At 45.1% G+C, this 21,320-nt stretch overlaps 1 long non-coding RNA gene across 1 annotated transcript in view; it reads right to left on the reverse strand.

Moving 5' to 3' along the window:
- Positions 1 to 21,320, reverse strand: part of LOC143305385 (uncharacterized) — a 127,581-nt gene that overhangs the window by 92,425 nt on the left and 13,836 nt on the right. Inside the window, exon 2 of the long non-coding RNA XR_013062274.1 lies at positions 65 to 107. This is a non-coding gene — a long non-coding RNA (uncharacterized LOC143305385). The remainder of the gene's footprint in view (positions 1 to 64; positions 108 to 21,320) is intronic.

Raw genomic sequence — 21,320 nt, forward strand, 5'->3', positions numbered from 1 at the left:
TTTTAGGACAATTTTATAAGACACATTATAACACAATGATAATAAATATTTTTCTGTCACTCACCATGGACTGCGGGTAGACTGTAGGGCAACCAACAGAAAAGATCCTGAAACAGAACAGATATAACGTGTCAGTAAAGATTTCAAATTAAAATAATTTTGGAAAAATTTTCAATATGGTAAACTCTGATTATATTACAGGAAATGAAAATGGGAAAACAATTAAGTTTCATTATCTATATATGAAGGGTTGAATGCAAGAACCAGGCAACTCTATTTTGACTAATTTTACAGGAACTGAACAAACTGTTTAAGAAATCTCAATTTCTACAAAAAAGCTGCCTGGTTCTTGGCTCAATTTTACTTTTTTCATGAACTTCTAACACCATACTTCGTCCTAACACAATTTACAGATGAAACTGATCGGTGGCGAATGAAAAGACATTGTTGCGAGCGCAGAAAATGAGAGACAGCGGTGTGTAAGGCAATGAGAACGCGGACTGCTACCGCGGATTCAACGAGCACGATTCGTATGAATTATGCGTAGATGGGAAGGAAGAAGCCGGCCATCTATTGTCCATGCAAATCTCTGCCTTTTCGCCGACGGACCAAACATTCTCCACCGTCCGCCATCACGGCCTCTTAATAGTATCGAAATTGCTAGTTAGACGGATAATCGAGTTATAAGTTTTACAGCGAATGATGAAGGTGGATGCCACGAACGCCAGTGGCCTGATCCTGCATCGGGACCCAGCGCAGCTAATGAAAACGAAACCCCTTCGAGGTGCTCGAACCTCCCAGTCGAAGGCGCCTCTTTGTCCGCGGCTACTGTGAGAAGCTATTCCCTGCACCTGCAATTTCACCTTCCCTATTTTCGTCAGCATCGCGAATTGTAGAATATTGAAAGAAACAAACCTACGCAGCATTGTAAATAACACTGTTGTCAGAAATGATTAAAATATATGAAAATTCAAAAAGATATCTGAGAAACTTTGTTCTAATCAACCTAACCAACTCTGTTCACTCTGCTTAAGAATCACTGCAAACACCTGTTTCTGGGGTTCAACTCCTGCGAACAGGGAGTCCCATACAGAAGTCAGCAGAAGAAAAGCAAACAGAAGGAATCCATTGCAAGAAGAGATCATCAGTCATCTTCTCGCTTCCAGCATCAACCCGAATCGTGCAAAATCGCAGCGCAATTTTTTCTCAAACATATCGTCGCTAACAAACACTAATTCGTCGAGGCAGGCCCGCGGGTCGCGGCAGCAACAAAAGGCCGGTTGTTTCAGCGTGACCGCTTATTAGAATATCCGCGAACGATCTTTGACCTCGACAAGAATCCCTGCACGTCCGGCACATGACGAGACGTCGAACGCGTCGCTTTTGTACCGGCATCTATCGCACCGTTCCACGGATCACGTTCGCTTTCCGTGTCCCCCGTGTAAGGAGAAAAAGAAAGAAACGCGGGGCGGACGACACCGATCGCGGGGCATGGACAATGCTTCATTAGAGCATTGTCGGTGCACAATATCGCACAATTAGCTCGAGCCGTTCTCTGTGCTTTTAAAAGGTCTCGCTCGCTTCGACTGATCCCGCGACGATCTCGCCACCAGCGCACGATCGGCATCGCCACCATGATCAAACGATCGGCATCGATTGGCGATCCCCTCGATCCGCCGTTACGTGGCTGCATTATACCATCGACATAATGCTCTTCTTTATGCCGTGCCTCTTACCGCTAAAATCTTCGTGGCATCTTCCGCTCGGCCTCGCGAGGCCCTCCGATTCAGCCTAGAGCTTTATCAACCGCTCTTCCGTGCCCGCCAACAAGTGGAAGAATCGACAGCGTGGCGGACGACGGTATTGTCGAATTACAATTAACGGGTTAACGTCTTAACCCTTTAAAAATACAGTGGTACCTCGGTATACGAACTAAATCCGTTCCTGATGTTTCCGAATATAATTGATTATTAATTTAATTTTTACTCTGAGATAATTATTTTAAAATGACGCAAAATTCACAGGAAAAAATTGTGTTGTATACCGAACAGAAGTCGTACTCCAAAGCAGACGTATATCGAGGTACTATATTATTTTATACGTTTTTATATTTTCAAGCGTTCAACCACCAGCAAGTGATTCCTAGGATATTCCTGTTCGCCAACCCGAGTGAACTTTGCTATTGATTTAAAAAAAATTAGCATTCGTGTAAGTTCGAGCGAGTCGTTAAAGCTTCTCGGCGGATTCTTAGCCGGCAAACGGCACGTTCACGCGTGTGTACATCGATGTTGCCGGGTATAGATACACCTATCCGAGGGAGCCTTTCCGTCACGACAAAGTCGTGTGCTAATGAAAATTCCGGTAAAGCATGTACACATAAAGGGGAACTCGGGTGGAATGCGGTCCAATTAGAAGACGCTTGCCCGACCGTGCTTTCTCCCCTCGACCCGAGACGGAGAGAATTGGTTTATTACATCGAAGCTAGAGATACGGTTCTCCCACTAATGGTGATTCCGTTTCACGCTCTCCTCTCTTCCCTGTTGCGGTATATATTGTGCTCGCTATCTTCTTTAGAAGACACGGCTGTTCTCGCCTCGCCCCAGTCCGCTCGCTTTTCCCTCGCCAGTGTTAACCAATCAATTCGATGTTGATTCATTCACACTTTCACGGTCTTTCTCTAATTATGCAGAGAGTTATTGCTCGATCGGTAGTCCGTTAAGATTGTACGTGTTTTCTTTCAGTGGCTCGGTATCTTTGGTCCTTTGGGCGATAAGAATCCTCGGGAAATAAATATCGGAGCAAAGTGCTGATGTTTTAAATCGAAGCACATATATCTTCAGGAAATGTTCTCGGGTAATTTCAATGTATCAGAAAAGAACCAACACAATCTCAAGATACTGTTGATTATTCAACCATTATTGGGCTCATCAGCATCGGGGCTGACAAGGATCTCCTCTGAAATTCAGAAAGATCGAACGCAACGCTCTATTCAGTCGGATGCACGTCGACATCGATTGTAATCGACGCTATTACCCGCCATTATTCCCCGGACCCGGTTGCATAACGCAAAAAGTGGAAGGTCGGATGGCTGGGATGATGTTGGAAACGTCGGTGCCTCGATCCCGATCGGAAGCGGAGAGCAGAGTTCCTCGAAGCTATTAACGCGAACCGTGATTCGACGAGACGATGGAGGAACAGGGCAGAACTTTCCGGCCCTGTATGTTCATCGGCGAAAGATCGCTGGAACGCCGTTCTCGAAAGCTTTTAAACGATCACGAGGTAAGGAAGACACGGTGAACCTGTCCGTCACGTCGCTGCGGAGATGAGCAGCACCTACTTCTTCTTCTTCTTCTTCGTCGTCTTCTCTTCTTCTTCTTCTTCTACTTCTTCTTCGGGGCGGCTGTTCTTCCTCTTGGAGCGTACTGCGTGCCAGACCCCGGTGGGAGGTGAGAGGTTAGGCAAACACGAGCTTATCTGATGGCCCGTCAGCGGCTCTCGGCCCTTCTGCCGCCTGCACCCAGACCTTCTGCTATCCCGTAACGCATTGTCTGCCCTGCACGAGAAGTAGAGCCCTTGAAAGGTTACACGAGGCCGAGATACCTCTTCCGTTCTGATAGATTCAATTCTGAACCGTACCGCTGCTGGATCGAGACTTCAGACCTGTGTCTACGACCGTGATATCGATTCAGACACACAAGCTCGGACTCGTGAAATCAATTACTTGGCCGGAGATCGTTACGAATAGGAATTTCAACCAATAAGCAGATCGGTACCGTGAAATTGATTGTGCGATCGAATGGTAAGAAGATTCATTTGTCCGATGGAATTTGTATGGTGAAATCGGTTATGCAATAGATCAGGGACACTTGGCGAGATCGTGTAATGTGTATCTTCTGTAACGTCCGACTGTGATACGATGATTGATGACCGAGCTGTTGGTACGGCTGTAACGGTGCGAATTGAAATAATTGAGCCTGTTAGAAAAATAAATTGCTGTACGAGCCGGTGACTGGCGAAATTGAGATGTCTCTGGATCAGCCGCTTCGCGCAAGGTGTTTCGTACACCGTTAAACGTTTCTATTAATAGACGTTCAATTTTAGGAGCAGCTGAATGATTCGCGTTCAATGAACTTGATATTGTATGAAGAGCAAACTCTCTTTCAGCTGTGACAGTATATTGATATATCTTCCTCATGTTCCCCTTCTTTTTAAGTTTTCTTAATATTTCAAATTTCTATTTTCCTTTCTTAGATATTAGTTTGCATAGATTTCCTCGCAATTTTCTGTTTTCCATCTTCCATCATTAAAAATTCGATGGCATTGAATTTCAATCACTTCCATACCTCGTTTCATCAACGAAACCATAATCGACATAGATCAAAAGGATATCGACGATTGAAACGTTCGAACAGCCTCGCTCTAGAAACCCATGACGAAGCCCGATCCAGGGTGAAGATCCGAATCGGTCGAGCAACTCAGGCATCGTAAGAGCACGTCACTTCACGCGAAGAGGAGTGCATCTCCTTTCGACAGGTACATCGACATGCCGGCCCGCCCCCTGTGATCGAGCTCCACCTCGCACTGAACTCATATTCCGACGCCGGAATCAGTCCATTCTCTTTGAACAACTATTCGATGAACTTGCCCATTGTCTTGCCGGTATATCCTCGTCAGATCGACAGTGATACCCGTGTAGAATCTTTTATGTTGTAACGAGCCTTGGATAACCTCGATAACCAGGTATTCGGTGCTAGATTACTCAACATACATATGGTACACGGAGAGCTAGCCAGCACCGAGTAACCCGAAGCGTTTAATGCTCTTTCGAATCGAAAGACTTTCAAAAGAGTAATGGAGAGGAGTCCGGGGCCCGGCGATTCCCTTGATGGCTCTATCGCGAGCGTCCTAGAAAGCGACGAGGACGCGGTTTCACAGACCGGCGTGTAGCCTTGTCCAGCGAAATCTCTCGCAGTAAATTCGAGCCTCGACGGCGTAATTGAGATGGCTCTATCGGCCGTCCACTAAATCCGAACCGTTCCATCCACCCTGTTCACCAAGTAGAAGCGTGACTTACCAACGTGAACGCGTTCTCTCCCCCCGTTCGTACGTGTACACGGACGCATTAACAAATTAATTCCACCGCTATCTCGCTCCCTCTCCATCATCCTGACTCCGGCCTCTCTACGGAGGCGCGTTACATGCTGCATCGCGGCGCTGTACGCCGATGCAACGGACGCGAAATTCCGGGAAGCCGTGTGTCGACGAAATTTACGCGAGCCGCATAAATACGCGATGTGATCATCGCGGCCCGTTCGTTCAGGGGGTGGCGTGGTGTGCCGGTGTGTTGGCATTCCCCGCGGCTTAAGACAACCGGCCGTACCGATTTAGGATCCAATCGGCCGAGTTTATGCGAGCTTCGCAGCTGGATGCACGGCCGGTCTTATTTCACGGTAACGTTATTACGCGACCGTGCATGCGGATCGACCGAGCTGATCACGCCTGTTCCGTACGCGTGTACGAGCCTTACGTACAACGCAGGCTTATCCGACCCTCGGCCAGCTCACAGGGTGTCCCTGGAACCGACGACAGCGAGGTCGATGGGGTTACGTATCCCCGAGACGCGGCGGCCTCGAATGGCTTCTTCAATTATCGAGCCTCGTTCTTCGAGGGGAAAATACGGAAATTGGTGTCGGCCGGTGTGTAACCGGCGAACGTTTTCTAGATAGTGGGAAAGAGTCTTAGGGATGGACGAACGACCGGGTATTTTCATTGCGACTATCGGGGACGTTTGTCCATCGTATCCATCGCTTTCGACGCTGTTCAATTAGCGAGGGATTTAGAAGCTTTTCAAGGCGCGATAGAGTACGATAGAATACGAGAGGCGAGTGAGAATTTATCGTGGTACGAATTTGGAACACCCAGTAGATCCACGAGCAACCCATTGGCAGTGTCCGGCTCGAAGATAGGCTTGTTTGATAATTAGGCGGCCGGATGATGACCGCGGGGGGTCGGTTTCTCTTCGAGCCGAATCGCGTAGGCGTGAGCGGGCTAAAATGTTACCGGCGAAATTGACGAGGACTCTCTAATTAGCCGCGTGACCGACCGCTTCCACCGATTCTCACTAGATTTCTCGCCTTTTCCCAACTTCGACACGGGCGAGAGCGCGGATTTCCGCTAAAACCCATTCGCGATTCTCCGCAAATTGGCGCGACTTACGAGCTATCCGCGCAAAAGCGCGCCGCCGATCTCCTGAATATTCCGACAATGATTTTCTTTTCAAAAAGACGAAAGTGATGGGTTATTTAAATTCCTCCCAAATATCAAATTTTCGTAACTTTGAAACTCCACGTATCTTAAAGATCGTTAAAAAAACGTTCTACAAGCAAACTCTTACGGCAAGTAGAATAAAAGCACAATGAATAATTCCATCCGAAAACTGGTGGGTGGTCCGCGAAAGAAAAAGAAATCACTTCCACCCTATCGCGTTTCTCTTCTGCGGGCTGGTCAAATAATCGAAGCGTGCACGGTCGGACAACAGAGCGCGATGTACACGCGGGGTGTGACTGTATTAAATTATATCGTAATTATAATGAACGCGGCCAGCTCGCTGGTACCAGCTAAAGAAACGGCCCTCTATGGTTATTCTTGTTGGACAGAAAGGAGAATAGCGGTCGGAAGGATCGGGTAAGGAGAGAAAGAAAGACGACGGGGAAGGAGGTGCACGGATACTGCCCACGCGCTCACCAACATCTCTCTCGTATGAAGACATAAATCAAAGGCTTTCGTGGACGATGCTCGCAATTACACACGCGTAAGCGTAACGTAATATATAATGACGCACGCACGGCGTGGGGTAGGTACGCGAGGGCTCGTTATAATACGCGTGCTGCTTCGTTTCCGAGCGGATCTCGTTCGCCGGTTACCTTCATCTTCGCACGCGAGACAACCGATCATAGTGTGGGAGTCGTGCCAATTTGCCCGGTATTTGGACCGCCCTTTTACATAACGAGATGCTGCCCTTTCAACCTTACCCGAGAAACGATCGAGTTTGCGGCACATCGTCTCCTCGATGCTTTCCAATCACGACCAACAACACCTTTTCAACAACGCTCTCGTTTGCTATCGTTGTTTTGACGAGTCTTTCCAAACGAGCCGTGCACGATCATCGAACGACAATTAATCACGCGATCGATTGGAGAAGGTACGGTAGTGTGGGGTGCGTAGGTTACAGCCTAATAGGTACCTGAGGCACACGCGGACGGTTTTATGACTGAGCCACCCAAGATGGTTTCCCGGCGTTGCCGGAGTTAGTTTTTAAATTCATTGTTTAGGCGTAGGGGTATGAATGAGAGAGAGAGAATGAGGAAGAGAGTGACTAGTGACGAGGGTGGTCATCGAGGAGAAAGCAGGCAGAGCGTTTTTGAGAGTCGAGAAGGTCGGAACAGTGTGGTAGCATAGCACGGAGTGGATTTTTAACAGAATAGCGAGTGGATATTTTCAGAACAGTTAGATCAGTTTAGTTTAGCTTCTTAGGGCAATAAAGATACATTTACACAGCAGCTTGTTTTTTGCGAAACCTTCCAATCCCACATTTGACCTATGGCTACTGGCGAGCCTGGATCAAGGTAGCTAGAGTCGATGACTTTAATTCACTCTCCTTTTATGGATTCGTGTGTATGTGTGTTTAGTGTACTTATAAGAGAAGTTAGATGTGTGGTGAAGTAATAAACAGATGGATAGTATAGTTTCTTTTTGTTCAAGAAGATATCTTGAAACACATATGTATGTGTTTTAAGTGAAGATAAGATAAAAGATCTTCTGAAGAATTAATTAATTATACACAGCTGTATGACTGTAGGATTTAATGAAAGATGAAAAGGAAGTACAAGAGTTTAAGACAGTTGAAGAGACGACTTGTTCAGTTACAAATTAAGAAGAAGAAAACACGATAACGGTGCAGGAAACGTTTTACAACTGTTTCGCTCGTTATCTGGCGCGAGCTTTCGGTCGATCTCGTTCGAGTGAGCGGTCGCTTCGTGCCCGATAAATCATCTCCGCGGCCCGATCGATCTTCACCCCGTGTCGACAACTCCAAAAGAGACAATATTGTCGGCCAATGAGTTCTTGGTGTCAGACTGAACCGGCCCTGGAACGTCTCAACCGTGGATGTTTGCCCTCCTTTAACGTCCTCCGAGTTGTCGAAGACAGTCAACGTTTACTCGGCAATTATGTAACCCCGTCAAACTGTTTCACCAAACAGTCGGAGAGTGCACGTTCACACGGCAATATAACACACGGGCCGACGACAAAAGACGGGCCCGTTACAGATCTCCTTCCGCTTGTTTGACTATCTCACGGATGCCACGATAAAGTCATCACCGATTGACGCGAAAGATTCACCTGTCACGTTCTCGCGTGGCCAACCGACATTTTGTCCCCTCGTTCGCGGAAAATATTACTCTTACTTGGATATCATTAATTTCCCCTTTTATTACATATTAAGCCTTTCCATCGTGCGGGGATTAATCGAGCGAGTAACACGCGACGATGCACGTTGACCCACTAACGTGAATCGATCGAGACACGCGTTAACCCACTTTGTGGAAGTATTTTCGATCGAGAAGATCGAGTCGAAGAGGTTTCCGGGTTCGCACGAATCTTAGCTAAGGGCCACGGGCGAGCAGCCCGTCAACAACAAATTATATCAATTTGTTAGTGGCGCAAGAGCGGATAGGTTTGCGGGGGTGGCGCGTTGCATGCGTGTTCCATGGCTATCGATCATTCCGGGCCACGGTTCGCAAAGGCGTGGAAGAAAAAGGATCGCGCGCGAAACTCGTAGGCTTTCGAGGGAATACGGAATTCAGACACAAGGGAAACGTTTAATACAGAGAATACGTGTGATTAAAGGAACGTTTTGTTATAAGAGCTCAGATTTTATGTGCGTTATTGTCATGAAAGTTATTTCTGGTTATTATAGGTAGTTCATAAATTTATGTTGTCAGTAATTATACATCGAAATGAAACGATGGCTTTAAACTAAGAAATAAATTGACAATTTTTTACTGATAAATGAATGACTTTTAATTTTCTTTCAGTGATACTAGTCTTATTTCGAAAAAAAGTTATATTAGTTATAATAACTTAATCTCCTCGACAAATTTTTTAAAATAGCTACACTTATCTTTAAGTGTTTCGTCACGTCCATTAACTCTTTAGGGACAGAGCATTTTTAAGCTTGCACAACGTTAATTTAAATTAAAGAAAGTATCTACATTTCCACTACGTACGAGATTATAAATTACTATGACAATTATGTTTGAAAACAAATACGAGTAGATCATTCGCAAAGGGTTAAAATCTCTCCTGTTAACTTGTAAGGAAAACAAAAACGAAGGAACACAAGGGCTCGATGCCCTTTCCCCTACGGCAAAAAAAATTCCAGAGCATAAGGAACTCGAGAAGAAGGCAGATGCATAATTCGTGCAGGTTTATCCCGAGAAATACGGCGATGAAATAGATCGCAGGTGCGTGGGTGCCAGGGCACCGGCTGTAGAAGAGAGCAAAGGTGTTACAAAATATGAAATTGAGCCCATTTGTTCCAGTGGCCTCTGTGAGAGCCGACCCGCCGTGCCGCAGGGAACCCTGTTCCAGTCTTTATACCTTCCCCACCCCCGTGTCCTTCGACCCCCTCCCGATCACCTCACCCTGGCCTAATATCATAAATCCTTCGAGGTGTTAATACGTTCGCACACTCTTCGGTTCTTTCAAGCTCGGCACCGATTTGGCCCCACGTGGAGAACCACTTGGACATCGTCTCTCACCCTTTGTCCTCCTGATACGTCCATCTTGTTTGTATTCCAACCTGGCACTTTTCTAACGTTCAAATTCTTGCGAACCATACTGCCAATTAAAGTTTCTTCACTCAAGTAATATTTATTGGGAGACGATGTTTTGGTCTTACGAGGCTTTAAATTGAAACTATACCATTGATTGTTCAAGTAATCATTGATAATTTGAAGGCTCGTTCGAACTGTCTTAATATGTCGCTCAAATTTGAGTACAGTGCAAAGAACCTAAATCGTGAACAAACAATAGTAAACGAGAGTTTCATACAAGTTAATCTAACGCTAAGTGATTGTACAAATAGAAGAAACCCTTTGTCTTATAATTTGTTAATTTTGTGAATTGAATTTAATTTCTATTTAATTTTTCAAATGAATACCCTTACTATTTTTAGATTCATAGCTAAAATATTCAACAACTCAAATTAAAATCCTTGGTTAATTATTTACGGTCTATTTACGTTCCAACATCACGACAGGTTTTAGTTCACACAATCAATTTACAGTCAGCTTCACGGCCAAGTAAACCAATTAACGAGATATCTTGTTCAACAAGTTCCTCCAGATATCATTTCGCGATTTTTATAAGCGACGCGTGCACACGCGAGTGCAGTCGGTCGTTCGAGCGAAACGCAACGGTTCTCTCTCGGTGTTACACGAGAGGCCAGGAATTATCGCAACTCGCCGTGGAACATAATAATTAGTTCCAGTTTAGCGGGGTAATGAGCGCCAGACTCCATCGGCGACCTCATAATTGTAACCGAACCCCTATTAAAATCGACCTTATAAACGCGTGCTTCTCCCTCGTTGCCTGGACCCTGTGTTATCTTCCTCGAATCGCGGGATACCCCGCGAGTAACACCCTATAATTTCCGACACACTACACCGCCGCGCTGTTATCCGCGACCGATCCCCGTGGATCTCTACCGATCGCACGGTTTCGCTCGATTTCCAGATGGGATTTCACGCGATCCAAAGCCAGCCACGCATTTTTATTTACGTAGAAACGTAAGATTAATCGCGTTCCATCGATCGTTACCCTTCGCGACATCGCGAAAAATTGCGAAATAATAAATAATTAACTTTAACACGAAAAGACATTTTCGATAATTCTAAGAGGCGAAGGAAGCCAGAAGGCGTTCGTTTGCTAACGGAGTTTGTTTTTGCCCTACACCGTTTTCCTTCGCTCGTGCACGTCTCGCAAACTCTCACGACTTGTAAGTTAGTGGCCTGGGAGAGGCAAACCGAGGCTGTTAAAGATTTAGAGCCGGTCGTTAACGGTCTTCGACGATTTACATTTGCATCTTCCCTGCGTCTAGTTCCACATTTCTGAGCAAAGTATCAGAACAGTGAAATTTCCGTTTTCAGAACGTTGCGTGATGAAGCAACGAACAAATATTGTGGTAAATTTTCCGCAGAATATTCATTATACATTCTCATAGACATAAAAAGATTGACTGACAAAGAGGATAGAAGAAAAGGATATTCAATCTTCTCGACGATATTGATTAACATTCCATCAAACGATGCGTCATACAATCATTTTCACACCAGTCAGAAATTCCCCATTCAAACAATCACGCGATCCATCAATACGTCGATCATTAACACCTAACCTAACCACGTTCTTGCTTACGAGCATAATTAATTTCATCGCTGCTTATTGAAAAACGATTACTTTCTAAAACAACGACTCGCACCTGGTTAGCCTAAAACACCCCATAAACCAATAATAACGATAGAGAAAAAACGATCACAGTCTACTGGATCTCGCGTTCCATTAATAAACCGATAATTAAATATCATTAAACTCACAATTACGCTAGAGTGTATCGGTTTTATCGCGATCGATCAGGCGGTGTGATATCTTTTCCGCACGAGCCACGTTTCACCGGTGCGTAACGAGCCGTCTCGCGTGCGTCAACATTCAATAATTTATGCATGCAGCGCATAATTTAATACCGTGTAATACGCGTTTCGTTCGCTGCGCGGATCGAGATCGGATCAGATCCGCGCAGATGTTCCTCGAACGTTCGTGTCAAAAAATCGCTTAAGGACTTTTAATTATTGTCCATTAAAGATAAAGTAAAGGCCCACATGTGTGCCGTATCCTTGAAAAGATTAAAAGGACAATAAATGTTTCAAAGGGTAAGGACACACGATTCACGGCCAATAGACAACGTGCAAGGGTCGCAAGGTTATTCTCGATTCGAACGGATAACAGCTCGAACGGCGATTTTACCGCGAGCGGCTCGCTTGAAAGCCGACGTGGCACGTAAGTACCTTCGTTCGCGTGAATCCTCGATCCGGATTATATTAAGATAAAGACCGCGGTGGGCGTGACCACGCGGCGCCGCCGACGCCGACGTCGATCGCGTTACAATTTCGGAAAGGTGGAAAGAGATTGAACATAGAGATCGCGATCGAGGATTAGCGAGCTCGATTCTCGTTCGATTCATCGGCGCAAAGGAGATCCAAGTTTGATAAGAAATGCTGCTTCGTTTCGTATCCGCTCGAGGGTAATCGTAGCGAGATATTGTACGATTAATTAGAACTTTTGCGGTTAATCTTTATTAACACTGACAAAGAAAACTAACGAAAAGAATGATGTAATTGGTAAGACAACAAGCATGGTCTTCGTTAAATATCGTAAGTAGTAAGTGTAATGGCTCAATTTGAAAATGAGATGCTAATTATAGTTCTGGCGCTACAGTAGAAATAGGGATACATAGTCAGACATATGACAATTTAAATTATTAAGCACAGTATCATTTTTGCAATTTAATCTCTGGACTCCGTTGACCACATATGTGGACGTTATGGTTTTTTGTGCATTTTTATTGTTTTCCCCATTTTTTTTGCTTCTTGAATTCCTATCAATATAAAATGAATAAATCGTGATAAAACAAAAAATTAAGTCATTCTTTTCTCACAATTAAAAAAATCGTCCCTGAAAAGGCTAAAAATCGAATTTAGTACAATGTAAATTATAGTAGCACCAGTCATCGGTGACCAACATGGCAGCCAAAATGTTCGGATGTATCTACTGAAAGATATCTGACGCGTTCGTCGAACCGCAAGTAGAATAAGTCGACCATTCCGTAGGGCTAGGAAAAAAGAACGCAGGCTTCATTCGCCCGGATCAAAGAGGCAGGAGACGCAAAGTCGTAAGCGCGGATATTACGACTCGGCTGCGGAACGTAAGACTCGTTCTCGAAGCGGAAGAGAGAAGAGGAACGTTTAAGAAGCCCATCGGGATGCCGAAGGGTCCGCGATACATGTAGCAAAGGTCGGGCCAGCACTAAACGCCAGACAATGCCCGTCGGCACCCTTTATACTTTCCTCGATCAGGCCGCGGGATGGCTCGGAAACCTCTCGGTCGAAAGAGTTGCCCGCGATGCCCCGTAAAATCTCTGGCGTTTTATCTCGGCTCACGGCGGACTCATTTACCCGTCTTGCAAAGTGGATCGAGCCACGCCAATCAGGAGCACGCGTTCTCCGAACGTAACGAGCGATGAATCTTATTTCATGATCCCGGCGGATCTCGTAACACTGGTAGAGGAACGATTCCTTGTTAATCGCGTGAGGCAATCGCGAACCCGGTAGAAGAGACGGACACATTGACACGCCTGTTACAAAACGACCGGTCGAGCGAGTAATTACGAGACGCACCTTGCGTTTCGTCAAATCGAAACGCAAATCAATGGATGCTGCAAGCTGATATTTATTTCGAATACTATCGATAGTTGATAAAAGTTCGCGTGATTGAATTCGTTATTGATTTAATGTTAGAAATTTTTTCTCTGTCAACTCGTGGAATTCGACTTGAAATATGTAAAAAATACTAATAATAAAACTTCAACCTTTTCTCTTTTGTTCTACGCAGATTTTCATCACTTTAATACTATTATCGCAATATTCTCACATTCCTCGCTTGATCTAACTCACGGCTAGATGAAAATCTCGGAAGGACAAGGATCCTTCGACGTGCGCAGTCTGTCTCTACCGCGAAATCTATAATTAAAATCAATCAGAGGATCTATTTATACTCGTTCATGGCTGAATCGCCGGTAAAAAGAAGAACGTCCATCGATTCTTCATTCCGATGTCGCAGCTCGTCACGTCGTGTTCCCGCGTGGCGAACAGTAATCGCGTCGCGTCGCGTCGCGTCCCTCGTCGTCGCATCAGCACTTTCATCTACGGAGTCGTTAGAAGACACGTCGTTAAAAAAACGTCGAAGCGTCACCAAGATCCCTCGAACCGTGCCCGATAACGGAGATGCCGGGTTTTTCTTTTTTTTAAATCTCCGTCGACTCATTTCGATAATCGCGCGTACCTCGGCCTCCGCTTGGAACCATTCGGCGGTGAAGCGGGTTCCCGCGGCTCGTTTCGAGGCGTTTCGCGCGCAGAAATTCCTTCCTGGGAAATTAAGCGGACTTTCAGAAATCGACGTGCACCTGGGGGGTCGTTGTAGGACACTCTTTAAACGGAGAACGTTACGTGCACCGTGCAAACGTAAACGGCCGTTACTCCCTGACCTCGTCGTATCTCCTGTTTCCCGGTTGACACCGGCGTGCATACGCGTTAACTGAGAATAGGATAAACCTGACTTTCTGTGTACCGTTTTATGGATTTGCCCGGCCAGCCGTAAAGGATAATGCCGATCCGCGTCGGCAACGTATTACACTCATGCGTGTGTATATCACGCATCTAATTATGGCTGAACGATTCGACATTAAGCTGATTGTTAACGACGGACCGACGATGTTCCGCGTTATCACAATAGAATTTCAATTTTCTTCAATTTTTTTCTCTTTATGCCGAGGATAAATATTTCTATGGATGAAGCGTACAAGTATGCAACCTTTGAGAGGACCTTTACTAAAAAACTGAAACGTTTATTCTAAAATATATAATTCTAAAAATGCCCTATATTTCTCTATTAAAAAATTGGAAATTTTGGCAATATATCATTGCAAAAATTAAAACCTTGAAAGTGAACTTAATTGAGGTAAAATTAAAAAGTGACGCGCAACGGTACGACCTGTAATAAACTCGTGACAATTCTCCGATTACGACTTTGTCCGTTTACGAGGTATGCGAGGAAACTGTCAAACGACGATTTCACCGGCTACATGTGTGTTTATACGAGGCAAGGAATTCGGACGACTATCGATACCGCCTGTCCTTCCTGCCAGCTGCCGTACAATGATCATTTCTCTATGCAAATCGAACCAATCGATGCTACCTCGAACACAGCTACCGTGATGTTGAACGCTGATCATTCCACATAGAGTACGTCACCGAACGAATATCCGAAGCCTTTACGCGTTTCATTTTCAGATACTTCTGATTTTATAGACGTACCGTTTGCGCGACCACGTGTAACAAGCAACTCCGTTCCTTTCGTACAGCAATCGCATACAAGAATTTCATTTTATTATCGATAATATCGTGGAAATTTGTGAAAAATAGGGATTGTGGCAGTAAGATTTTCGTGTTTATACCTGGTTGCCCTATTCACTGTTTAATTATTAGCTATTTCCATTCGAAGGTGGGCATCTTCTTAGGTTTACAATAAATCTAGCGATTAGTATTACTATTTATCACCTACTTTATTAATATAACCTAAGCTTCAAGTTTTCAAGGACCTACAAAAGACTAAAAACCATCCCCCTTTCTGTAATTGTAATTTTATAAGAATACACATCGTCAAGCTTAGAAACATTCTATCCTTCGAATGTTATATTCAACTTAATAACGTTAAGGAGAAGTATCGACTATCGTCTTCCTAATACGTCAATTTCCTATTTGCCCAGAGACATATGACGCGAATACCATGGTCGGTGGCACGAAACGCAATAACACGTTTATGGTGAACCGCGGTGGATAAGGTTTGCGTTTATATCGAATTTCTTCGCCGCGTTACTTTGTCAGTGATAGTCAGCATAAGCAGGAGGAAGAGGTCGGAAAGGAGTAGCGATCGCGAGGCTGCCGGTCGGCAATGCATAAGCGTGCATTATCCAAAGATTACGATTATTTTATAGCACTATACGCGCGAGTCGTAAAATTCGCGTGCCATTTTAACAACTGGCTTCCTGCTGATGCCGGTCTATACCGAACGGTCGATCGTGTTCAGAAAATGGGCGTGCGGATGAACGTGGATGCTTTTTAATTGACGAATAAATCACCGCCGAGGACGAGGCGAGATCGAGAGGCCCCGATTCACGATTCGTCATCCGCGTTTATATCAAAATATTGAAATATTGATACTTTTAATAACAAAAACCTGACTCAACATGAAAAACTTCTGCTACAAGTGACGAGATAAGAATCCATCCGACTCCTATTCAGATTCGGGACACTACAGGTAGCCTGGCCGATCTTTCGAGTGTATCCAGAGCTGGGCACGATGGTATTTCATAAGACGGTCCGCGACAGAAGTTTGACAAAGGGCACAATTAAGGGAAAAGCCGGTGGCACGATACCGCTGGTTCCATATTAATAGCGAACACGACTTTTAGACGTAGCGCAGAGGTTACGGAAGCCATCCACGTAGCGATTATTCGTGTGTGCATTGTGGTCCTCTCAGTGGGAGCTCGTTTACACGGTCTATCGTTTCGAGCGGGTGCTTCTTCGTTCTTTTCGGTACATCACCCGCGGCAGATCTCCTTTGTGGCCACCGACGTCGTTCTACTAGCTCCTGTTCCCTTTACGGTAGCTACTTACGTATCCGTAGCTCGGCTACGCGTTACCGGTAGCCAAGGTATTTACCTACTTACGCTCGTCCCAGCCACACACGTGGCTCGATGTGTGTGCATGCGCTGTCGGGACATAATGCTGGAGAAATATGAGCTCACGACCCCCGGCTATACGGATTCTGATGATGAGAACGAAATGAGGCTGAGCAAGGTAGCTGCATCCGGAGGAGATCGTAGAGTGATTCATTGGGGAGACGGCGGGGATTAAAAATTGCCCAGAGTCAGAGGTGGCTAGTATGTTACTTCGAAAATCGACCGATAGCCTCCCTACTTTGGTGGGCCCCTTTGTTCCTATTCGATAGTAAACGAAAGAACGAGACCCGGCTAAGAAAGGTGCACGCTTGTAATGAGAGTTGCTCGTTTCTACGGTGCGTATGCACTTCGTTAATTAACAGTAGTGGATTGCTTTGGATGTCGAGCAATAGGTTCTCTTTGTTGGTGGCCTTCTTACCCTTGCTATCTTACTCAACTACTTTATTATCTATTTAGAAGGTGATTTGTGTCGGTAGCCGAAGGGATCACGTCGATTCTCTGCGCGCGTGTTTATTGCACTAATTAACCCGACGATTCTAATGAGATTTTATAGATTCTCTTTGCGTTTCTGTGTTTCATCGATTAACAAAGGTGATTAGCGTCTAACGTATCGCTCGGGGGAAGTTCTTTGTTGGTGGGCCCGTTTATTATCGTGAAATGCTGATCGTAAGGGAACTTCAACCTGGAAGATTGCAACGCGATCTCAACTAAAGGAGATGAATAATGGTGAATAATTATTTCAAAAATCGAGCAGAAGCTTTCTCCCTTGATGAACCTTTTTTGTATCGAACTGGTACTAAAAAGCAGCAGGATTCTAACGAGGTTTCATCGATTCTCTGTGCGTGCATCTCATTAAGCAACGCTTTGAATATGCTCGAAATGACTTATACCGATTTCTAAAGTGTTTTTGCTGCTTCATTACAGCGGTCGTCTATCTGAAACTTGATATGCTTCGTACTTAGCTTGATATTAAATTATCAGTGAAGTTAAAAACGAGTCGAGATGCTTCTTGATTAGTTTTTACACTAATTTAACAAAGTTGACCTGAAATTAATGAGTAGATGTTCATCTCAGGCTACGTTTCAATTTATCTTTCTGCGAAACGATTTCCGCTGAAGTTAATTCATGTTCACGTTCATAAACATCAAAGTTACGATTAACATAGACGCGTTGGCGTATTTAATTTAATTACATATTGAAAATTTTCACGAATTAGAGTAATATCATCGCGAGTGCATCACTTTTCCTCGGGTCCATCAATCGAGCCTCGAAGAAGCAATGCCGTGGGAAATGAATAAAAACATTCAAAGCGACGATCGCCTGTTCGCGGGTATCATACAATTATTCTACCCGTTGGTTACCATACAATGCTTACTTAAAGTCAGAGATTTCGTCGCGCGATTTCTAAGAGTTACCAGCAAAACGGCTTCATCAGCCGAGTTGTTTGCATGAGGTCAATCGTTCTGGCCCATTCTCTGGCAACCAACACGCACTGACAGTCAACAGTTTCGCTTAGATTGACTATTCGTGACGAACAGCGTTGAACACCCAATGTTTCGTGAAACCTCAGCTCACAGAGGTGAAACCTGTTACCTTAGACACATTGCATCTTAAAGGTAACATAGTTGTATGACGTTTTCCTTTGGAAATGAAAGGGGTTCGATAATGGCATTAAAGCAGATTGTATGCTCTGCAAATTCTTTCATCATCTTCATTTTGCAAGAGAAATGTACGCTCAAATCAGGCTTCAAAATGGTGATGTCCCAAGTTCCCACCCCTCCCCATAGGTTTCCCTAGGAAAAATGACAATGTAGCAAAACAGGAGTTATAGAAAACTTCAAAAATAATAATTTTGAAAAATTATAATGCGTATCTCTTCGAAATAAAATCATGAATTATCGGAGCGACGTTTTCGAACAGCCTTAAAATAATTTCTAGATCCTTGATCTCAAGGAATAAAGCGTGTTTTCTTTTAAAAATCCAAAGGGGTAACCTTTTCACCCCGGCTATTTTTACCCGCAATTACACACCTCGTAAACGTCCTCTCGCAGCCGCTTCGTTCCACGGCGATGTTTATCGTTGCCCGTAGCCCGATCGTCCGTTCCATCGTCCAATAATACTACCAGCCTCCATAATCCGTCGTATCATGACGTCTGCTCGGTGTCCCTTTGTACGCGGATCCTTGCCGGATCGTATATATGCGACACGTACGAGTTCGACGAGGCACGGAGGACAAGGGAGAACGGTACAGAAGAGTCGAAGCTCGTGTCACGGGCAACACAGGTGCACAATGCACACGTGAGCTAGAGTCCCGTATGGTAGACTACTTAAAATGCATTGGCAATAAGCCACGTCGCGTTACGCGCCGTCGTCCATGAGCCTGCAACTTGTCTATGGCCCGAACCACTCACAGGGCTCGCTGTAAGGCTTCAGACTCTTTTCTCTCTCTTTCTTTTAGTCACATAAACAACCGTGTTGATGCAGCGGTGTTTCATTGCACGCAGAACTGAGAAGGTGGAATAGCGGCGAACAGAAAACGAATGCGAAGTGATACTTGATTGGAAAGGTGTGAATTTCAGGTCAATTTGAGAAAAAACGAGGACTGTCGTGCAGAAACTCTTTAGGAAAAAAGTAGTGATGGTAGATATTCAAAAATTGGAAAATTACTCATAGTAATATTCAAGAATTTTAAGATTATACAAATTTGAAATGTGGGAGAAAAAGCTGAAGACGAGGTAGCATTGACGATATTTGGGTGACATTTGAATTTCCATAGAAAATCAATACCCATATTATCAGAAATTATTTGACTTATCGGAAATATTCGAACTGATGGCTAACTGGAATATCGTAATATTCTGAAAATAGTAAATAAGATTTAATAGAATAAAATTTTCAATAGCATCTACGTGGCAGTCAACGTGTTAAGCAGCTATTTTCTTAATATTTCATTTTCTCGCAATTCCACCGAAACGTTACGCCCTAGATACCATAAAAATCTATTACCAACGAGGAATCTTTTTGCTCCCTGTTTCATTCACGATTCCGATTCTACCTACCGCGGTACGCGTCCAGCCGGTGTCAGAATATTCGACCGCTCTCGAACGAGGTGGTTGAAACGTAATACCGGTAACGAGTACCTAATTCAAGGATGGCCGCGTCGTAAGTCCGGCCAAGTGCGCTGTAAGTTGCCCCCGCTAGTCGTAATGGTGTTTATGGGCAATCGCCGGCGAGCCGTGGGGCAGGTAGCAAACGGCGACGGCCGTGCTTGCTCTGGAAAAGCATCCACACGCTGTGCTACGCGTCCAGCATCCGCTGGAATTCCGCGATGAATGGAATAGGCGTATACCTACCGGCGTGGCTGCTGCCTTCCTTTTTCTCGCGTCGTGCGAACGCGCGTGTTCTTGCGACGCGACGGGTCGCAGCATCCTCGAACGTGCAACACGGCGCCGGGTATTGTTTCCAACTGAACCTGGACCGGGGTCGAGGGTTCAATCCTCGAGACGCGTCGATGTTTGCGTATCTACCTTTCGAGCCAGAGGGTTGTTCGCTAAGCTCTCATGAGTTTTGTTTGCACTTACTGCTTTATTTCTACTTAGTAAAGTATTCTCTATTTCTTCATTTAATTTCGATTTTCAACTAAGAATTATTTCATAATTTTCCACATTCCTAGCCTTCGTTTTAAATGATCTATTTCCGCGCGAAATTACTAAATTCAAGAAATAAGCGAAAGAACCGGAACATTATTCCCAGTGAATCGCAAGCGTATTCTCGAGGTCAGCCTCGCGTTCTCACTGCCGTTCGCGCGATCGTAAAGCGCGTCCATTTGAATATGAATAAAAGGTTCGTCGAGTTAGGTCCGCGCGTATACGCATCCTCTGCAATCGGCGCAGAAGGCCGAGTCGACTCGGCTTGGTCATCCGGTTCGCCCGAACCCGGGAGTGTTTTACGCGCACGCATTTATGGATTGTTTAATGGCGGCCGCCTACAAATTAGACGAGCGGTAAATCAGCCATCGAACGGACCACACGGTGCTCGCTCAATGCACGGTGGGCATTGTTGCGGCCAGCCGTAGCAGCCTCGACCAATAAAATATTGGGTGCACGCGCACGGCGAAAGCGACTTACAAACGAACGAGGAGACGATCCGATCCGAGCATATTGGTGGTGGGTCCTTTTCGCGAGGAGAAAAGCACGGCGAAACTGGTCGTATATCAAACGCGCGCGGATAAAATACACACCGGCAAGTAGAAATAATGAGCCGTCGCGTGGAAACACAACGTGAGAAAACTCGACGAGACGACTCGACCATTGTCCCTCGCCGATGGTAAAATCGACCATGCTCGAGGAAAGGAAAAAACGAGCTTAGCCATAGTTTTCAGCGATCGCGGGACGGTAAACTCTCGCTCTCATCGATTTTCCCATAATGTCAGTGGGTTAACCGAGGCTGTGTTTTCTAAGGAGGTCGCGTAACGCGCGCGGAAATCGTGATTCGCCCGCTCCTGCCCGATTATCGATGCGCTGCTCTCTTGTAACCGTTGCGCATACTCCGCAATATCGTCCGACTTTCTCACGCTGACTATTGTTATCATAATGCCGTTAGCCTCTTGTCGTGAATTACTTTGCGCTTTTTACCGTGATCTAGCTCGCCTTTGATCGAGCCTTCGACGCGTATTTATGCGCCG

This window comes from Osmia lignaria, chromosome 2 (genome assembly GCF_051020975.1).
Source record: "Osmia lignaria lignaria isolate PbOS001 chromosome 2, iyOsmLign1, whole genome shotgun sequence".
Lineage (NCBI taxonomy): Eukaryota > Metazoa > Arthropoda > Insecta > Hymenoptera > Megachilidae > Osmia > Osmia lignaria.